This window comes from Pseudophryne corroboree, chromosome 3 (genome assembly GCF_028390025.1).
Source record: "Pseudophryne corroboree isolate aPseCor3 chromosome 3, aPseCor3.hap2, whole genome shotgun sequence".
Classification (NCBI taxonomy): domain Eukaryota; kingdom Metazoa; phylum Chordata; class Amphibia; order Anura; family Myobatrachidae; genus Pseudophryne; species Pseudophryne corroboree.
In genome coordinates, this window is record NC_086446.1 from 796967891 (window position 1) to 796988422 (window position 20532).

The window sequence follows — 20532 nt, forward strand, 5'->3', positions numbered from 1 at the left end:
CTGTACTACAGGTTATTATTCTGGAAATGCTAACTAGGACTTCATTATAACTGCATAGGGAGATCAGAACATTCCTACTTGGAGTGTGTTGTCCCTGAAATCCTTCCCGCGGTGGTAATTATTGGGAAATTAATAGTGAGTGGGAGAGATACTGGGGACTGCAGTCATTTATGTAGACAGACCAGATGGTTGTTTAAAAAACAACAACTTTGGGGGTGATTCCGAGTTGTTCGCTTGCTAGCTGCTTTTAGCAGCATTGCACACGCTAAGCCGCCGACCTCTGGGAGTGTATCTTAGCATAGCAGAATTGCAAATGAAAGATTAGCAGAATTGCGAATAGAAATTTCTTAGCAGTTTCTGAGTAGCTCCAGACTTACTCAGCCATTGCGACCAGCTCAGTCCTTTTCGTTCCTGGTTTGACGTCACAAACACACCCAGCGTTTGCCCAACCACTCCCCTGTTTCTCCAGCCACTCCTGCATTTTGCAACTCGAACGCCTGCGTTTTTCCGCACACTCCCATAAAACGGCCAGTTTCCGCCCAGAAACACCCACTTCCTGTCAATCACACTACGATCAGCAAAGCGATGAAAAAACTTTGTTACGCCGTGAGTAAATTACCAAACTTTTGTGCTAATTTACTTGGCGCAGGCGCACTGCGTACATTGCACATGCGCAGTTTGCGACTAATCACTCTGTAGCGGAAAAAATAACGAGCGAACAACTCGGAATGACCCCCTTTGTGTCAGACTCACGTTCTGCTGGCTCAAGTGACTGATGAACTTGACAATGTTACAGACACCGGTTAGAGATTGGATATAGGGTGTGCACTATGCAGGGGGGGATGTACATTGAAACTAATAAAGCTTAAACTTCAGGGTCCTAATCTCGGAGGGGCCGATTTTCACCTCTTGTTTTCATGTACCGTATGGTTATAGCTCATCACCAATAACACTGTGACAACCAGGCTTCTAGTACAGCATAGCTGCTATTACAACTTGGACGTGTGCCACTTAGTACCATGGGAGCTGCTGGGAGTTGTAGTCCAGCTCTGTAATTTGCGCTCTGTAAATAGCGTGAAACGTGTATCCGTTTTAAAGTACAATTCCCCACAGCCTTCTAGAACTTCTCTTTGTGACATTCTCAGGAATGGTGGAGTCTGAGAGGGCCCATCCAGGGAAGGCGGCTTGGAGCAATGAAAGGTGAGAAGGAACCCAGGATAAGGAGGCATCTAAAGGTACTTTGCATGCACTGAGCAGGGTGTGCTGTCCTTGAAAGAGAAGCAAGGCCCTTTGGACCTTGTTAGATATTGCGCTATTGTTTCCCCCATAACAGTTCAAGTTTCAGGTCCCCAAAAATGAATATAGGTCCACCACTAGCTCTGTGGAAACACTGTGATTGCTGTCTCTTATGCAGATAGAGTGATAATGTATTTTTCAATATAAACGTCCCCGCCTTTTTGCCTATAGATTGTAAGCTTTCATGAGCAGCACCTTCTTCCCTCATGTACTTTCCCTTTCTCACTTTTTAAGAACCAACAATTGTTTCTTTGACACAAAGGGGGTCATTCCGAGTTGATCGCTAGCTGGCGTTGTTCGCAGAGCAGCGATCAGGCTAAAAATCTGCATTTCTGCGCATGCGTATGCCCCGCAATGCGCAGGTGCGTCGTACGGGTACAATGAGCATCGTGGGTTTGCACAGAGTGTAACGAACATTCCAGTCGCATGGCCGAACGCAGGAAGATTGACATGAGAGGGCGTTTCTGGGTGTCAACGGACCGTTTTCAGGGAGTGCTTAGAAAAACGCAGGCGTGGCAGAAAAAACGCAGGCATGGCTGAGCGTTCGCTGGGCGGGTGTGTGACATCAAAAGCCGTCCCTCCGTCGTTAGAATCAACGCACACGAAGAGTAACTACAGGGCTGGTCTTGTTTTGCACAAAATGATTTTGCAGGCGCTCTGCTGCACAAGCGTTCGCACTTCTGCAAAGAGAAATACACTCCCCAGTGGGAGGCGGCATAGCGTTTGCACGGCTGCTAAAAACTGCTAGCAAGCGATCAACTCGGAATGACCCCCAAGATCCACTCTCAGAGAACAAACTCCTCAAGAGACATTTACAAATAAAATATTTCACAATTTGAGAGAACGAGAGAAACGTGTATCGTTCTAGCAATAAAATAAAATGATTACGGTTTGTTTTGTAACACGAATCCTGAGTGCTGAAAGGTGAATAATGATGCAGGAACCCAGAGAGACGTCCAGCTTGCATAACTGCAAATGAAACAGACGTGTTGTCTGGAGAACCTTCCAGAAATCTGCCGAATTTGGTAAAAATATGTAAGTACCATTTCCATGTGTTGTTTTACCTCCAAAATCTGATTTTGTTCTCAAAATGTTTTTTTTTTTTTTTTTTTTAAATTTAGTATTTGTGTCCAAAAAATTAGCTTGTTTGAAACAGGAGAAAAACAACAGGACTGGGACCTAACGCCAAGTTTCACTTGATATGAAGCTCGTAACTTAAAAATGAGATTTATGGTAAGAACTTACCGTTGTTAAATCTCTTTCTGCGAGGTACACTGAGCTCCACAGGGAATGACATTGGGGTGTAGAGTAGGATCTTGATCCGAGGCACCAACAGGCTAAAAGCTTTGACTGTTACCAGAGCGCATAGCGCCGCCTCCTCTATAACCCCGCCTCCCAGCACAGGATCTCAGTTTTTGTTAACCAGTACAATGCAGTAGCAGGTAAAAGAGACGACAACCGTTAGTAGCCACATACATCACATTCTCACGACAGGCGAAACTGTCAGCGCCTAATGCCCTACCAACCCAAAGAAGCTAAATGCGTCAGGGTGGGCATCCTGTGGAGCCCAGTGTACCTCACAGAAAGAGTTTTAACAGCGGTAAGTACTTACCATAAATCTCGTTTTCTGCTGCGGTGTACACTGGGCTCCACAGGGAATGACATTGGGGATGTGCTAAAGCAGTTCCTCATGGGAGGGGACGCACTGTAGCGGGCACAAGAACCCGGCGTCCAAAGGAAGCATCCTGGGAGGCGGATGTATCGAAGGCATAAAACCTTCTGAACATGTTCACTGAGGACCACGTAGCCGCCTTGCACAATTGTTCAAGGGTCGCACCACGGCGGGCCGCCCAAGAAGGTCCAACAGACCGAGTAGAATGGGCCTTGATGGTAGCAGGAGCTGGAAGGCCAGCCTGTACATAAGCATGTGCAATCACCATTCTAATCCATCTGGCCAGGGTCTGCTTGTGAGCAGGCCAGCCACGTTTGTGAAAACCAAACAGTACAAAGAGAAAACAAGACTTCCGAAGGGATGCAGTTCTCTTCACATAGATACGGAGAACCCGTACCACCTCCAAAGACCGCTCTTTGGAAGACAATTCAGGAGAGGCAAAGGCTGGAACCACAATCTCCTGATTAAGGTGAAAAGTGGACACCACCTTAGGTAAGTACCCGGGATGTGTTCTAAGAACCGCCCAGTCACGGTGAAAAATCAGATATGAGGACCTACAAGATAAGGCACCCAGATCCGACACCCGTCTAGCAGAGGCAATAGCCAGCAGAAACAATACCTTAAATGAAAGCCACTTAAGGTCTGCAGATTCAAGAGGCTCAAACAGAAATTCTTGCAACGCGTCCAGAACCACTGACAAGTCCCAAGGAGCCACAGGCGGGACATAAGGAGGTTGAATCCGCAACAAACCCTGAGTGAACATATGAACATCAGGTAAAGTCGCAATTTTATCTCCGGAACCAAACCAACCAGGCAGAAATATGAACCTTGATGGAGACCAGACGAAGGCCCAAGTCTAGACCCTGTTGTAGAAAGGCCAAAAGTTTGGCCGAAGTAAACTTGTAAGCATCATAATTGTTAGTGGCGCACCAAGCAAAGTAAGAATTCCAGACCCTATGATAAATCCGAGCAGAAGACGGTTTCCGGTCCTTCAACATAGTTTGAATGACCACCTCAGAAAATCCTTTGGCCCTCAAGACGGAAGCTTCAAGAGCCACGCCGTCAAAGTCAGCTGGGCCAGATCCTGGTAGACAAAAGGTCCCTGAATGAGGAGGTCTGGTCTTTGTGGAAGCAGAAGAGGACGCTCTAACGATAGACCCTGAAGGTCTGAGAACCAGCGCTGTCTGGGCCACGCTGGAGTGATCAGAAGTAGGATTCCTTCTTCTTGCTTGAATTTCCTTAATACTCTGGGCAGGAGTGACACCGGAGGGAACACGTAGAGCAGCCGAAAGTTCCATGGAATTGCCAGTGCGTCCACGAACGCTGCTTGAGGATCCCTTGTCCTTGCTCCAAAGACCGGAACCTTGTGATTGTGTTGAGACGCCATCAGCCTGGTCCACATCTGCAAGGCCCCACTTGTACACTAGGAGTTGAAATACTTCTGGATGGAGGCTCCACTCTCCGGCGTGTACGTCCTGACGACTGAGGAAGTCCGCTTCCCAGTTTAGGACCCCCGGGATGAAGACTGACGATATGGCTGGCAGATGGCGTTCTGCCCACTGAAGAATTCTTGAAACTTCCCTCATTGCCATGCGGCTATGAGTGCTGCCTTGATGATTTATGTACGCCACCGTGGTGGCGTTGTCCGATTGTATTTGAACAGGTCTGTTCTGTATTAAATGCTGGGCCAAGTTCAGAGCATTGAACACCGACTGCAGTTCCAGAATGTTTATCGGGAGGAGAGACTCCTCCTTGGTCTACCGACCCTGAAGGGAGTGTTGCTCCAACACCGTGCCCCAACCTCTCAGACTGGCATCCGTCGTCAGAAGGAGCCAGTTGGAGATCCAGAAGGGATGACCCATGCTCAATCGTTGGTCCTGAAGCCACCAGCTCAGTGACAGACGGACCTCCGGAGAAAAGGAGATCATGTGAGACCTGATCCAGTGAGGCAGGCCATCCCACTTGGCAAGAATCAATTTCTGTAGAGGGCGAGAATGGAATTGAGTGTACTCCACCATGTTGAAAGCCGACACCATGAGACCTAGCACTTGCATCGCCGAATGTATCGACACTTGCGGACGAGATAGGAAGCATCGAATCCTGTCCTGAAGTTTCTGGACTTTCTCCTGAGGCAAGAACAACCGCTGGTTGTGAGTGTCCAACAACGCCTCCAGGTCCACCATGCTCTGAGCAGGGACCAGGGAGGATTTCTTCCAGTTGATGAGCCACCCGTGGGTTTGCAGAAACTGGAGCATCAGATCCAGATGGCGTAGGAGAATTTCTGGGGAATTTGCCAGGATCAACAAGTCGTTCAGATACGGCAGGATCCTGACCCCTTGACGGCGGAGTACAGCCGTCATTACCGCCATGACCTTGGTGAAGACTCGCGGAGCCATGGTCAAACCAAAAGGTAACGCCCGAAACTGGTAATGGAGGTTGCCAACAGCAAACCTCAGGTACTGATGATGCGACATTGCAATGGGAATATGCAGGTAAGCATCCTGTATGTCCAGGGAGACCATATAATCCCCAGGTTCCAAGGCCAGAACAATAGAGCGAAGAGTTTCCATACGAAACTTGGAGACCCTCACAAATTTGTTCAAGGACTTGAGGTTGAGGATGGGCCGAGAGGACCCATTCGGTTTCGGGACTAGGAACAGCGGTGAATAGTACCCCTTGCCTCTCTGAGTCAGAGCCACCTGTACTACCACTCCTGTGTCCAGGAGGGACTGTACCACCGAATGAAGAGTTTTTGCCTTCACCTGATCCGAAGGGACGCCTGTCAGGCAAAATCGATGAGGGGGACGATTCTTGAAGGATATGGCGTAACCTTGAGTGATGACTTCCCATACCCAGGCATCTGAAGTGGTCTTCAACCATTCCTGGGTAAACCCTAGAAGTCGGCCCCCCTCCCTGGGATCCCTCAGAGGGAGGCCTGCCCCATCATGCAGCAGGCTTGTGTGTTTTGGAAGCAGGCTGATGGGCAGCCCAGGCCCGTTTAGGTTTGGGCTTATTGGGTTTGGAAGTGCAAGCCTGTTTCGGGTACGCCTGACCCTTTGCTTTCCCTGAAGGATGAAAGGAGCGAAAGGAAGTACTCTTAGCCTTCGGTACCGAAGGAGCAGTACTAGGTAGACAAACGGTTTTAGCAGAGGCTAAGTCAGCCACTATCTTGTTAAGGTCTTCTCCGAAAAGAATGTCTCCCTTGAAAGGGAGTACCTCCAGGGTTTTCTTAGGGAGTCCAGATTTACAGACCAGGACCGCAACCAGAGAATCCGGCAAAATGGACGTAGTTGAAGCCTTGGCCGCCAGATACCGGCATCAGAAGCCGTCTCCTTAATGTAATGAGAAGCTGTGACAGTATACGAAAGACATTGTCTAGCATGATCAGAAGCTTTGGAAGGCAGCTCAGCTTCCAACTCCTGAGCCCACGCTTCAATAGCCCCTGCAGCCCATGTCGCTGCAATGGTGGGCCGATGCGCAGCACCTGCTAAGGTGTTAATCGCCTTTAAACAACCCTCCACACACTTATCTGTCGGTTCTTTCAGAAGAGAGAACTGAGGAAACCACCAGCCGCACCACTTGCTAATCCACTGGCGGGGGTGTCTCCCAATTTTTACTTAGCTCCGCCGTGAGGGGATAGCGAGCCAACATCTACTTGTTAGGTATGAACTTCTTTCCTGGATTTTCCCAGGATTTTCCCAGGATTCCTGACGTATGTCAACTAAATGGTCAGAGTGAGGTAAAACTTGTTTAACCACTTTCTGACGTTTAAATCTGTCTGGTTTCTTAGGGGCAGTATCAGGATCTAGGTCATCAGTAATCTGAAGAATTATCCTGATAGCCTCCAACAAGTCAGGAACATCCACCTGTGAAACAGATTCCCCATCAGAATTATCAGTATCAGTGTCTGTGGGGTCAGTATATATGCCATCCTCATCAGACGAGGTGTCTGGGACATTGGTGGATTGTGAGGAAGAAATGGCCCGCTCAGAGGACCCCCTGGTCTTAGGCGGGCGAGGGTGAGATTTCTGTTTAGTCAGTGATTGGTTCAATTGCTGTAACTGAGTGGACAGTTGATCTGCCCAAGGCGGATTAACCGCAGGGACCATAAGCGGTTGCACCGGCACAGGAGGTCCCATAGGGGATCAGCCCAGGCTCCGTCGCCTCTTGTAGCTGACATGCCAGAAAGCTCAATTCAAGGCAACCCAGTACAATATCAGCAGCACAGCACCTGACAAGAACCCCCCTGTGTAGTACAAACAGAGTTCCAGAGGTATATGGTGAGTAAAAATCACAGAGAAAAATACACAAAAAGTATATCTTGTGAAACACCTATATTAAGTAATAACCCTGACGCACTTAGCCCCCTCAGGTTATCTGAGTGAGATACACAAAATGGAGGTCACACAGCAGCTATATGCACACACACACAGTCACACTGTACAATGCAGAAATTACGACATGCAATAAAACTGCACTGGACTAGCAATACAAAGTAATACTATGCACTTTTTCTTAACTAACACTGTCAGCAGACATGTAGAATACTTAAATGACCTGTATGTAAATGCACAGCGCTGACATGCAGGCGGCTTTACAGAGGAGGATTTGCCCAAACAGTCCCAGGATCAGCTCAGCTTGTCCTAATGGCGCCCAAATGCTGACAGGGAGTGAGGGAGAGAGAGATATGCAGCTCCAGGGTGGGAACATTTACTCTAAATGGCGCCCTGGGGCTGGGGGAGGGGCTATAGGTCAGAGCCTTATCCCCTTGCTGGACTTCACCACCAGGTACTGTGGGCCTTAGCAAATGGATTTTTGAGAGAATCCGACCTGTGCCCTTGCTCTGGTGGTCTAGTGGGGTCCCTGTACTGCCACAGTGTCCACGCCAGTGCGCGCTCCGGATCGCGGTTCACAGCGGGTCCCGCCTGTGGGACCCACTTAACTCCTCCCTGAATGCAGCCACGCGATCCAGGAGAGCTGCGTTGGTGTGTGTGCCTGACAGAAGAAAACCGGAGCCTCCACTATAAGTACCCGGCAACCAGGGCGTGGGAGTATACAGCGTCGCAGGGGGAGGTGATGGAGCTGCAGCAGGAGATGTCTGACTGACATCTAACACAGTCAGTGTCTCTGCTGCAGTCCTTGAAGTCTTCATTTTTCACTTTAAAAAGCTCTTCTCAGGGCTGCAGTAGCAGCCCCCTGTTGTATGCCTGCAGTGCATGGCACCAACTACAAAAACTGAGCTCCTGTGCACGGAGGCGGGGTTATAGAGGAGGCAGCGCTATGCAATCTGGGAACAGTCAAAGCTTTTAGCCTGTTGGTGCCTCGGATCAAGATCCTACTCTACACCTCGATGTTATCCCTGTGGAGTCCAGTGTACCCAGCAGCAGAAATTGTAACTGTGTAGTATAAGGCTAATTCCAATTTGTGGCGTTTTCAATTTAGGTATCAAATGTGCAAATTAGAAACAAAGTGATTCATATTCTGCGCAAAATGCTGTTTTGTCTGCGCAAATATATTTACCATCGGCTTCAGGCCTTATTTTTAAATTTGCACTGAAAATTTCAATTTTAAATCTATCCCATCCCATGATAAATCTGATTCTTCATGAGAGGTGTGAGGTGTCTGTGGACAGGGCTGCCAACAGAAATTGTGGGGCCTGGAACTGATAAAATATGAAGTCTCCCCCCCCCCCAACACACAAAATATATATATATATTTATATACAGTACATCCGGAAATTATTCACAGCGCATCAATTTTTCCACATTTTGTTATGTTACAGCCTTTTATCCAAAATGAAATAAATTCATATCAAATCCATAATGACAATGTGAAAAAAGTTTTTAGAGATTTTTGCAAATTTATTAAAAATAAAAAAATAAGAAATCACATGTATATAAGTATTCACAGCCTTTGCTCAATACTTTGTTGATGCACCTTTGGCAGCAGTTCCAGCCTGAAGTCTATTGAATATGATGACACAAGCTTGGCACACCTATTTTTGGGCAGTTTCGCCCATTCCTCTTTGCAGCACCTCTCAAGCTCCATCAGGTTGGATGGGAAGCGTCGGTGCACAGTCATTTTCAGATCTCTCCAGAGATGTGCAATCGGATTCAAGTCCAGGCTCTGGCTGGGCCACTCAAGGACATTCACAGACTTGTCCTGAAGCCACTCCTTTGATATCTTGGCTGTGTGCTTAGGGTCGTTGTCCTGCTGAAAGATTAACCGTCACCCCAGTCTGAGGTCAAGAGCGCTCTGGAGCAGGTTTTCATCTAGGATGTCTCTGTACATTGATGCATTCATCTTTCCATCTATCCTGACTAGTCTCCTAGTTCATGCCGCTGAAAAACATCCCCACAGCATGATGCTGTCACCACCATGCTTCACTGTAGGGATGGTATTGGCCTGGTGATGAACGGTGCCTGATTTCCTTTCCTCCAAACATAACGCCTGGCATTCACGCCAAAGAGTTCAATCTTTGTCTCATCAGACCAGAGAATTTTGTTTCTCATTGTCTGAGAGTCCTTCAGGTGCATTTTGGCAAACTCCAGGTGGGCTGCCATGTGCTTTTTTACTAAGGAGTGACTTCCATCTGGCCACTCTACCATGCAGGCATGATTGGTGGATTGCTGCAGAGATGGTTGTCCTTCTGGAAGGTTCTCCTCTCTCTACAGAGGAATGCTGTAGCTTTGACAGAGTGACCATCAGGTTGTTGATCACCTCCCTGACTAGGGCCCTTTTCCCCCTCGATCACTTAGTTTAAATGGCCTGCCAGCTCTAGGAAGAGACCTGGTGGTTCCGAACTTCTTCCATTTATGGCTGTTGGAGGCCACTGTACTCATTGAGGACCTTCAAAGCAGCAGATATTTTTCTGTACCCTTCCCCAGATTTGTGCCTCAAAACAGTCTTGTCTCTGAGTTCTACAGACAATTCCTTTGACTTCATGCTTGGTTTGTGCTCAGACATGCACTGTGGGACCTTATATAGACAGGTGTGTGCCTTTCCAAATCATGTTCAATCAACTGAATATACCACAGGTGGACTCCAATTAAGCTGTAGGAACATCTCAAGGATGATCAGTGGAAATAGGATGCACCTGAGATCAATTTTGAGCTCCATGGCAAAGGCTGTGAATATTTATGTACATGTAATATTTGCAAAAATCTCTAAAAAACTTTTTTCACGTTGTCATTATGGGGTATTGTGTGTAGAATTTTGAGGACAAAAATGAATTTATTCCATTTTGGAATAAGGCTGGTGATGCCGTGGGCACACGGTAGTAATTAATATTAGGGATAGTTCATGATGGTCGGAGAGAATAGTGATGATGTACTGTCACAAGATGAAGACACTGAAGTCCATGCCAGCAGTGGAGAAGACTGGGTGCCACCCTCTACATTGTACGTTTCCATTTACACAAATCGCCGGCTATAATTGCCTCTACCCAATCTTGCTTTGCCTGGGTTTCCCCTAGGGACATCAATCTCTGCGTCTTTGGCTTCTCTCAGCCTTATGCCTTGGCGTACATAGGCCCAGATTTATCAAGCCTTGGAGAGAGATAAAGTGGACGGAGATAAAGTACCAGCCAATCAGCTCCTAACTGCCATGTTACAGGCTGCGTTTGAAAAATGACAGTTAGGAGCTGATTGGTTGGTACTTTATCACTCTCTAAGGCTTGATAAATCCGGGCCTTACTGTACATTCAGAGTGAGTATACAAACTGTGATACAGTATTGGGAGACTATGGGTCTTGGAGAGAGATAAAGTGTAGAGAGATAAAGTACCAGCCAATCAACACCTAACTGCCATGGTACAGGCTTGGTTTGAAAAATGACAGTCAGGAGTTGGTTGGTACTTTATCTCTCTCCAAGGCTTAGTAAATATTTTAAAGCTGAAAACATTCTGCAGTCTACACCAAGCTGAGCAGGCCGCAGCCACTAGAAACATGTGAGATAAAAACATCCCAGATTGCTAACACTCACGGGCATTAGAACCAGTGCTGCAAGCATGGCAGTACGTTGCGATACTGCTTACCGGTAATTAATTGCCAGCCGGTATGCAGTACCGCCGGCCCGACCGTCATGCCTGCAGCTGCTGCTGCTGTGTGTAAGGGGAGGAGAGCGCAGCACGCGCCTCTCCTGCCTCTCAGTGATCAGTCCGGTCTCTGGCGGCGGCGGTGTGTATCTCAAATGAGCCGCCCATTCGTTAGCCAATCAGAGATCGCGGACCGGCAGCTGTGGCTCCTGATTGGCTGCCAGACCGCAAGCTTTGATTGGCTCTGGCACTGGGGGGGGGGGGCATATCTGACACTGTGGGGTATATTTCTATCTGGACTGGGGGGGGGGGCATATGTGTACCTGGCACTGTGAGGGCATATCTGGCACTCTGAGGGCATATCTTCCTCCCACAGCCTAACCCTTATCCCCCCGCTGCAGCCTAACCCTCCTGCCCACAGTCTAACCCTAATGTTGACATTGCCTGTCAACATTTTAACATCAACATCATAATTGTCGACATTGTTGTGTCAACATTATGAACGATATCACATTTTTTTACATTTTCTTTTCATTAACAGTTGGACCCAATGATAACACTGGAGAAAGGAGATGTGTCGGCAGAAGGATGAGGTCAGCGGAGGAGAGAGCTCTGAGCTGTCTCGCTGGGGCTGCTTCAGGGTCTCCATAGAAGTGAAGGCCCGCTTGTGCGACCTCTGACCCAGTGTACTACTGTGCATGTGCGGGATTACCGCACGTTATTCCTCTCCATTCTCCATAGTGATAGGATATCCCCCCTGATTACTCTGCCTACACACATAATGGCGCCTGCATATACCACTGAGTCACCAAAGGTCGACCTATGAAAGGTGACATGAGAAAAGGTAAACATGGACAAAAGGTCGACACAAAAATGGTCAACACACTTTTTTGCATTTTTGGGGCTAGTGTGGATAGTTTTTCCATCTGGTACCACCATTTGTAGAAAAGCGTCCCCTCGCAGCTTCGCTTCGCTCACCAGACCGGGCGCGGCGTCTCGCTCCGCTTCACTCGACACAAGGTTACTAAAGGTTATGATTTGCGACATGGATCGTCAAGGATGGAAAAAGTCCAAAAACATGAATCCCCCCCCTAAAAAAATAACACGTCGACCATATGTGTGTCATCCATTGCCATGTTGTCCATTTGAACCTGTCGACCATTTGTGCATGTCGACCTGTAGAGCGGATCCTGCGACTCACGCAAAGCCCCTTGCTCATGTGAACACATCATGCGATGCATGGACGGAGCCCATCTCCCGCCAAATACCGTGATGCGGGATCTTGTGTCAGAATCAGTCCCAATGGGCACAGGGAAGAACGTACGATTGCTGTTTCCAAGACAACTCAAAAACGTCTCCATAGAACTTTCTTTGCCCTAATGTGACCCCAGCCACCGGCCTCCATGCCACCCTCCTCACAGATTAGTACATACATGGCCTGGCATCATATGTCAGTGATAGCGGCACGGGGTATGGCAGCAGCTGGAGGCATTGAACAGCAGATGGCAGATGGCTGCACCCCCCCACCTGCAGCAGACACATCCCCCGTACTCCACCCTGGAGATTCTCAGGGATCAGGTTCTGCCCTGAGGGATGGAGATGATCCGTGGTGATCTAAGGTTACACAGTAACTGACACCTGCCAGGGACAATGTTCCCGCTGTCACCTCCTCATGGGCTTTGGTACTTGGCATTGAGCTTTACGCGCCACATAAGGTGCATCTCATGATACGCACCATCCTGTTCTCCCGGCTCACACTGAGCTACGGATGGGGAACAAGTCTGACAGTTGTACCATGCATCATGATAAACTCTCCACTAGGTGGCACCATTCAATTCCTAAGTGTGGGCATTATGGGTGTGATTCAGAGGTGGATAAAGATGTCATCGACGCCGCGTCTTTGTACACAGCGGCTGTGCGAAAGTATTCTAATGCCGCAGCAGGTGTCTTGTGTAAAAAGGCGCCCGATGCCAGCTCCCCTGATCCTCTGGCTGCGTCTGAAATCAATTGTGCAATTTATTACTCTCCAAGGCTTGATAAATCTGGGTCTTTGGTTGTAATGTTTCGCCAATTCCAACATTCGCGGACGATTCTGAGTCATGGGTTGGTCACGACGTGGGTGCCTGCACACTACATTATGCTAAAGAAAATCCACCTCTCTATAAAAAAACCCATCTGACTGCATGTGTGGTGCCTCATAAGTATGGGGTCACCCCTGTCCCCAATGGTAATATTTAGGGCTTACATCGATGCCAGTATACATTTTTTAGATGCTGCAAATACGTTTGAAAAATGATAGGAGCTGATTGCAGGACCCAGGGGGCTGGTGTGCGCGCGGACCGCAGAGGAAGAATGCGGGTGGATACCTGGTGACTTCTGAGGGACATGGATAGGAATCTAGCTAGGGGATCACTGTACTGGATCCCAGAGCCCCCCCCCCCCCCCCCCCCCCACCCCACTACAGATAAATAGAAGCTTTGGGAGGAGCTGCAACGGGAAACTGAAAGGACCCTAGTGAAGATGGTGCTGCCGGACCACTGGAGGATATACCCATACTGTATGATGACGGAGGCTGTACTGTGTGTGGGAAACGGGTCGGCAACTGTAGAACCGGCATCTGCAATGGGAAGTGAGCCATGGTGGGGGGCTGCTGAATTATGTCCCTGCAGGGGTGTGCCATAGACGCTGCCATTGGTAATGAGTTCATATTGGCTTGAGGGTTAGTTTGAAGTCTGAAACTATTTTTGTCCACATACAAACTGCTATTCTAAAGGTCATCGATGTCTGCTCGCAGTGGGTTAGTAGTCCAACGCCTCAACCACTCATCCAACATGTCTGCTTACATTGCACCCCGCTACTACTCTGACTGCGGCTTACATTGCATCCCGCTACTACTCTGATTGCGGCTTACATTGCATCCTGTTACTACTCTGATTGCAGCTTACATTGCATCCCGCTACTACTCTGATTGCGGCTTACATTGCATCCCGCTACTACTCTGATTGCGGCTTACATTGTATCCCGCTACTACTCTGATTGCGGCTTACATTGTATCCCGCTACTACTCTGATTACGGCTTACATTGTATCCCGCTACTACTCTGATTGCAGCTTACATTGTATCCCGCTACTACTCTGATTGCGGCTTACATTGTATCCCGCTACTACTCTGATTGCAGCTTACATTGCATCCTGTTACTACTCTGATTGCAGCTTACATTGCATCCTGTTACTACTCTGATTGCGGCTTACATTGTATCCCGCTACTACTCTGATTACGGCTTACATTGTATCCCGCTACTACTCTGATTGCAGCTTACATTGCATCCTGTTACTACTCTGATTGCGGCTTACATTGTATCCCGCTACTACTCTGATTGCAGCTTACATTGCATCCCGCTACTACTCTGACTGCGGCTTACATTGTATCCCGGTACTACTCTGATTGCGGCTTACATTGCATCCCGCTACTACTCTGACTGCGGCTTACATTGTATCCCGGTACTACTCTGATTGCGGCTTACATTGTATCCCGCTACTACTCTGATTGCGGCTTACATTGCATCGCGCTACTACTCTGATTGCGGCTTACATTGTATCCCGCTACTACTCTGATTGCGGCTTACATTGTATCCTGCTACTACTCTGATTGCGGCTTACATTGTATCCTGCTACTACTCTGATTGCGGCTTACATTGTATCCAGCTACTACTCTGATTGCGGCTTACATTGTATCCCGCTACTACTCTGATTGCGGAGTACATTGTATCCCGCTACTACTCTGATTGCGGCTTACATTGTATCCCGCTACTACTCTGATTGCGGAGTACATTGTATCCCGCTACTACTCTGATTGCGGCTTACATTGTATCCAGCTACTACTCTGATTGCGGCTTACATTGTATCCAGCTACTACTCTGATTGCGGCTTACATTGTATCCCGCTACTACTCTGATTGCGGAGTACATTGTATCCAGCTACTACTCTGATTGCGGAGTACATTGTATCCCGCTACTACTCTGATTGCGGCTTACATTGTATCCCGCTACTACTCTGATTGCGGCTTACATTGTATCCCGCTACTACTCTGATTGCGGCTTACATTGCATCCCGGTACTACTCTGATTGCGGCTTACATTGTATCCCGGTACTACTCTGATTGCGGCTTACATTGTATCCCGGTACTACTCTGATTGCGGCTTACATTGTATCCCGGTACTACTCTGATTGCGGCTTACATTGTATCCCGGTACTACTCTGATTGCGGCTTACATTGTATCCCGGTACTACTCTGATTACGGCTTACATTGCATCCCGCTACTACTCTGATTGCGGCTTACATTGCATCCCGCTACTACTCTGATTGCTGCTTACATTGCATCCCGATACTACTCTGATTGCGGCTTACATTGCATCCTGCTACTACTCTGATTGCGGCTTACATTGCATCCCGCTACTACTCTGATTGCAGCTTACATTGCATCCTGCTACTACTCTGATTGCAGCTTACATTGCATCCCGCTACTACTCTGATTGCAGCTTACATTGTATCCCGCTACTACTCTGATTGCGGCTTACATTGCATCCCACTACTACTCTGATTGCGGCTTACATTGCATTCCGCTACTTTGATTGCGGCTTACATTGCATCCCACTACTACTCTGATTGCGGCTTACATTGCATCCCGCTACTACTCTGATTGCAGCTTACATTGCATCCCGCTACTACTCTGATTGCAGCTTACATTGCATCCTGCTACTACTCTGATTGCGGCTTACATTGCATCCCGCTACTACTCTGATTGCAGCTTACATTGCATCCTGCTACTACTCTGATTGCAGCTTACATTGCATCCCGCTACTACTCTGATTGCGGCTTACATTGCATCCTGCTACTACTCTGATTGCAGCTTACATTGCATCCCGCTACTACTCTGATTGCAGCTTACATTGCATCCCGCTACTACTCTGATTGCGGCTTACATTGCATCCTGCTACTACTCTGATTGCGGCTTACATTGCATTTTGCTACTACTCTGATTGCAGCTTACATTGCATCCCGCTACTACTCTGATTGCGGCTTACATTGCATCCCGCTACTACTCTGATTGCGGCTTACATTGCATCCTGCTACTACTCTGATTGCAGCTTACATTGCATCCCGCTACTACTCTGATTGCAGCTTACATTGCATTCCGCTACTACTCTGATTGCGGCTTACATTGCATCCCGCTACTACTCTGATTGCGGCTTACATTGCATCCCGCTACTACTCTGATTACGGCTTACATTGCATCCTGTTACTACTCTGATTGCGGCTTACATTGCATCCCGCTACTACTCTGATTGCGGCTTACATTGCATCCCGCTACTACTCTGATTGCGGCTTACGTTGCATCCCGCTACTACTCTGATTACGGCTTACATTGCATCCTGTTACTACTCTGATTGCAGCTTGCATTGCATCCTGCTACTTCTCTGATTGCGGCATACATTGCATCCCGCTACTACTCTGATTGCAGCTTGCATTGCATCCCGCTACTACTCTGATTGCGGCTTACATTGCATCCCGCTACTACTCTGATTGCGGCTTACATTGCATCCCGCTACTACTCTGATTGCGGCTTACATTGCATTCCGCTACTACTCTGATTGCAGCTTACATTGCATTCTGCTACTTTGATTGCGGCTTACATTGCATCCCACTACTACTCTGATTGCGGCTTACATTGCATCCCACTACTACTCTGATTGCAGCTTACATTGCATCCCGCTACTACTCTGATTGCGGCTTACATTGCATCCCGCTACTACTCTGATTGCGGCTTACATTGCATTCCGCTACTACTCTGATTGCAGCTTACATTGCATTCTGCTACTTTGATTGCGGCTTACATTGCATCCCACTACTACTCTGATTGCGGCTTACATTGCATCCCACTACTACTCTGATTGCAGCTTACATTGCATCCCGGTACTACTCTGATTGCAGCTTACATTGCATCCCGCTACTACTCTGATTGCAGCTTACATTGCATCCCCTACTTCTCTGAGTGCGGCTTACATTGCATCCCACTACTACTCTGATTGCGGCTTACATTGCATCCTGCTACTTCTCTGATTGCGGCTTACATTGCATCCCGCTACTACTTTGATTGCGGCTTACATTGCATCCTGCTACTACTCTGATTGCGGCTTACATTGCATCCCGCTACTACTCTGATTGTGGCTTACATTGCATCCCGCTACTACTCTGATTGCGGCTTACATTGTATCCCGCTACTACTCTGATTGTGGCTTACATTGCATCCCGCTACTACTCTGATTGTGGCTTACATTGTATCCCGCTACTACTCTGATTGCAGCTTACATTGCATCCTGCTGTCAAAGTCAGAAAAATATCTCTATGCACACTACCATATTTGCACCTCACACAGGTCCGTGCTGCGCATGCGTACGCTCTCCCGTACGTGCGCATACTCACAGTCGCGGGCACCCGCAGGCGCACGGTATGCGTATTTACGGTAGAGTTTATGTGATCGTAGCGTGCGACTCAATCGTTACATATTTTCACCATATAATGTATTTTGTAGATCATGGTCCCTTTGATAGATTCTGAAAGTTTGGTTAATGTAGAATGTTCATGAACAGAGAAATCCCTCTTTGTTTGATACGAAGGGTCAGACAGGAGTAATACAGTGGTGTTTAGTACCCATCGGAAGAGTATTTAATTAGCAATATCCCGGTGTTGGTTTGAAGCAGATTAATCGCTCGTGCGAATAGTTATGGACATAAGAAGTTTATGAACATTTACTGTATTTGCACTTACTTATCCATGCGGCGGGAAACCCAGTTTCCCTCCCACCTGAGCTGTTGGAAATAGTCACGGCCCACCTGTATGAATCAACCTATGACCTTTTGTTATAATGCGAGGAGGAATTCCTGTGTCCAATGAACAATTAGATTGTAGGGACCATTGAATTGTATTGTGTGTGGGGCATAAATAGACAAGCCGATCACATCCAGCTCTCACTCTTCAACGGTTATCATTGCTGAAAATCGGGAGCTGGATGTCCAGAGGCGCATGCGATCGTTTCCTTTGTGCGTAAGTGTTTCTCCGCAACCATATTGTTCTTACTGTTATTGTGGGCCATTTCTCTCTCTCTCTCTCTTCTCCTCTTTCTCTCTTATTTTTCCCTTAACACGTAATTGTATTGTATTGTATTTCCTGTGTAGTTATCTGGTTAGGTAGTCTATGTTATATTGTAGTGTATGACTTGTATTGTGTTAATTCTTTTGCAAGTATATCATTCATAATATATATTTATTAGGCGTTGGACCCTAAGCCCAGGTATCTGTGTATTTCTTATAGTGTTTAGTATTCTCAGAGCGTCGGTGACGCTCGAACAGCATTTGAGTTAATAAGGTTATACTGTGTTGCATTTACACTCTATCATTACACTAAGGTTTTACTGCACAATACACTGCTTATGTTTTAGATACAAAGGTTTAACATTGTTAGCGTCAGCGCCGCTGGTGATCTCCTCGTGGTCCCGAGCGTCCGCTACGCTATAGCGAATCATTACGTTAGTCAGCAGCCAATAGTGTGCCTGCCTGTGATCTCTTGGCCGTGAGCGAACGTGACGCTTGAGCGTCTCGACTACGGCTAAGCGATTGCTACGCAACGTGCGTACCCTTACGGTACTCCATACGTAAATAGCGTACAGTGTTCTTAGACCTCATAAAGGGTTTTATATAAGATAAATATTCAGCTTTATCAATTGGCGGCTCGCCCGTCCTTCACATATCTGCACTAGGTAATTTCAGCAGACATTATCCAGCAGCAAAGGGCGGGAGGTCATATTCCTCGTAGTGCTGTTTGGATAAGCGTCTGCTTCGCTTAGTAAAGGGTGCTGAAGGAATCCGGGACCGGAGGTAAGAACAAAACGATAGTGTCTTTTTAAAACTGTTTATTTCTGTCTTGCGTACACACGCACGCATATCTGCATTTCTTTTCATTCGTGTATTTTCATATATCACTCTCCTGTTTGCCATTGTATAATTGATAAACGTACTAAGAGAGATTTGTCGCTATTTCATAGTTAAAGTGTAAAAGTAAAGGGATAAAGTGTAAAGCGCACACACAGCTCTACCTAAAGGTAAAAGGAGAGATTGGTGTGGTGTGCGGTAGATGATCGAGGATCATCTACATTGATAAAACGTGTTAGTTGTGTTTCGGTAGACAAAGACTGGTGTACACGTGTCTCTAACAAAGGGAGACTCGCGTACGCAAAGGCCGACGCACGCAGCGTAAATTACGCAACGGAGCGTCTGGGTACGCCCACGTAACTTAAGTCACACGATAGTGTTGATTTTTAAGTAACGCAACAGGCGATAAATAGCGCAAATCTATTTTAACATTCAAAATTTAAATTAATAGATCCTTCTCCTAATTTGTAACACATCTGGTCTAAAGAGAAATTTCTGCGCAGAAATAGAAATAGAAACAAAAGTGTACATGTGGTGAGTGAGTGTTTTTACATACAATTTTGAGGTTGAACCAAAAGAAATCATCGAGTTCTCGTGAGGTACATACGTGTAAGTGACATGCACGGTGGCTAGGGAGGCATCCTTGGTTAAACATAAAATTTGAGCATTAGAGTATAGCAGACCAGGAGGTCATACTGTAACAGACCAGGAGGTCATAGCAGACCAGCAGGTTCAGGTACAGCAGACAAGGAAGTCCGCTATACAGTCCACAGGCACAACACCAAAAAAGGGTTGGTGCAACACCCATATAGGCCATACAAGCTCTTGCTGAAGGAATTCGCAGCCGCAATTTTCGATTCCGCTGGTCGCTCCGTACATAAGATTAGTTGCTTATGTGCTGAACGATTGTACCGCACGTAATTGTGTGCATTAGTAAACCTGACCGGTACTATTTGTGTACGAAGGTCATAAACGCTATTTGTACATTCTGACGTGATTTGTGTAATTTTTTATTTTTACAAAGGGAAGTTCGCTGGTCACTCAGGAATTATCCAACAACCTCACCTTTACTGGAAAGAGTAAGTGTTCTGCGGATATCCCTCGCATGTTCCAGTAAACAAAGGTTAATAGGTGCCCTGGGTCGAGTACGCCAGCACCATATCGGTGTGATCAGGTCGTATTGGTCGGCGTGGGCAGAGTGAGTAAGGTGCTCGGTAAACCTTACCGTCAACCTATCGTGAATATCTTGGTTTTTTGTAAGGGTCCGTAACACCTGCAAATTATGGGGGCCAGTTGTTCAGGAAGGGGGCGATCAACCTCGGTTCGGGTTGATTCCATAAACCGACCAGTCGGGTCGGCAAGGTACGTAATGTGTGAAAAGTACGGAAGTCACACAGAAGCTTTATGTGATGAATGGGAGAGAATGACAGTACATGACGGGGAGAAATTCCCAAGAGTAGGTAGCTTCAGCACAGAAGTGTTAACGAATTTAAGGAGAAGGATATGTCTCATTAAATCAGCAAAGAGACGAATCAAGCATTA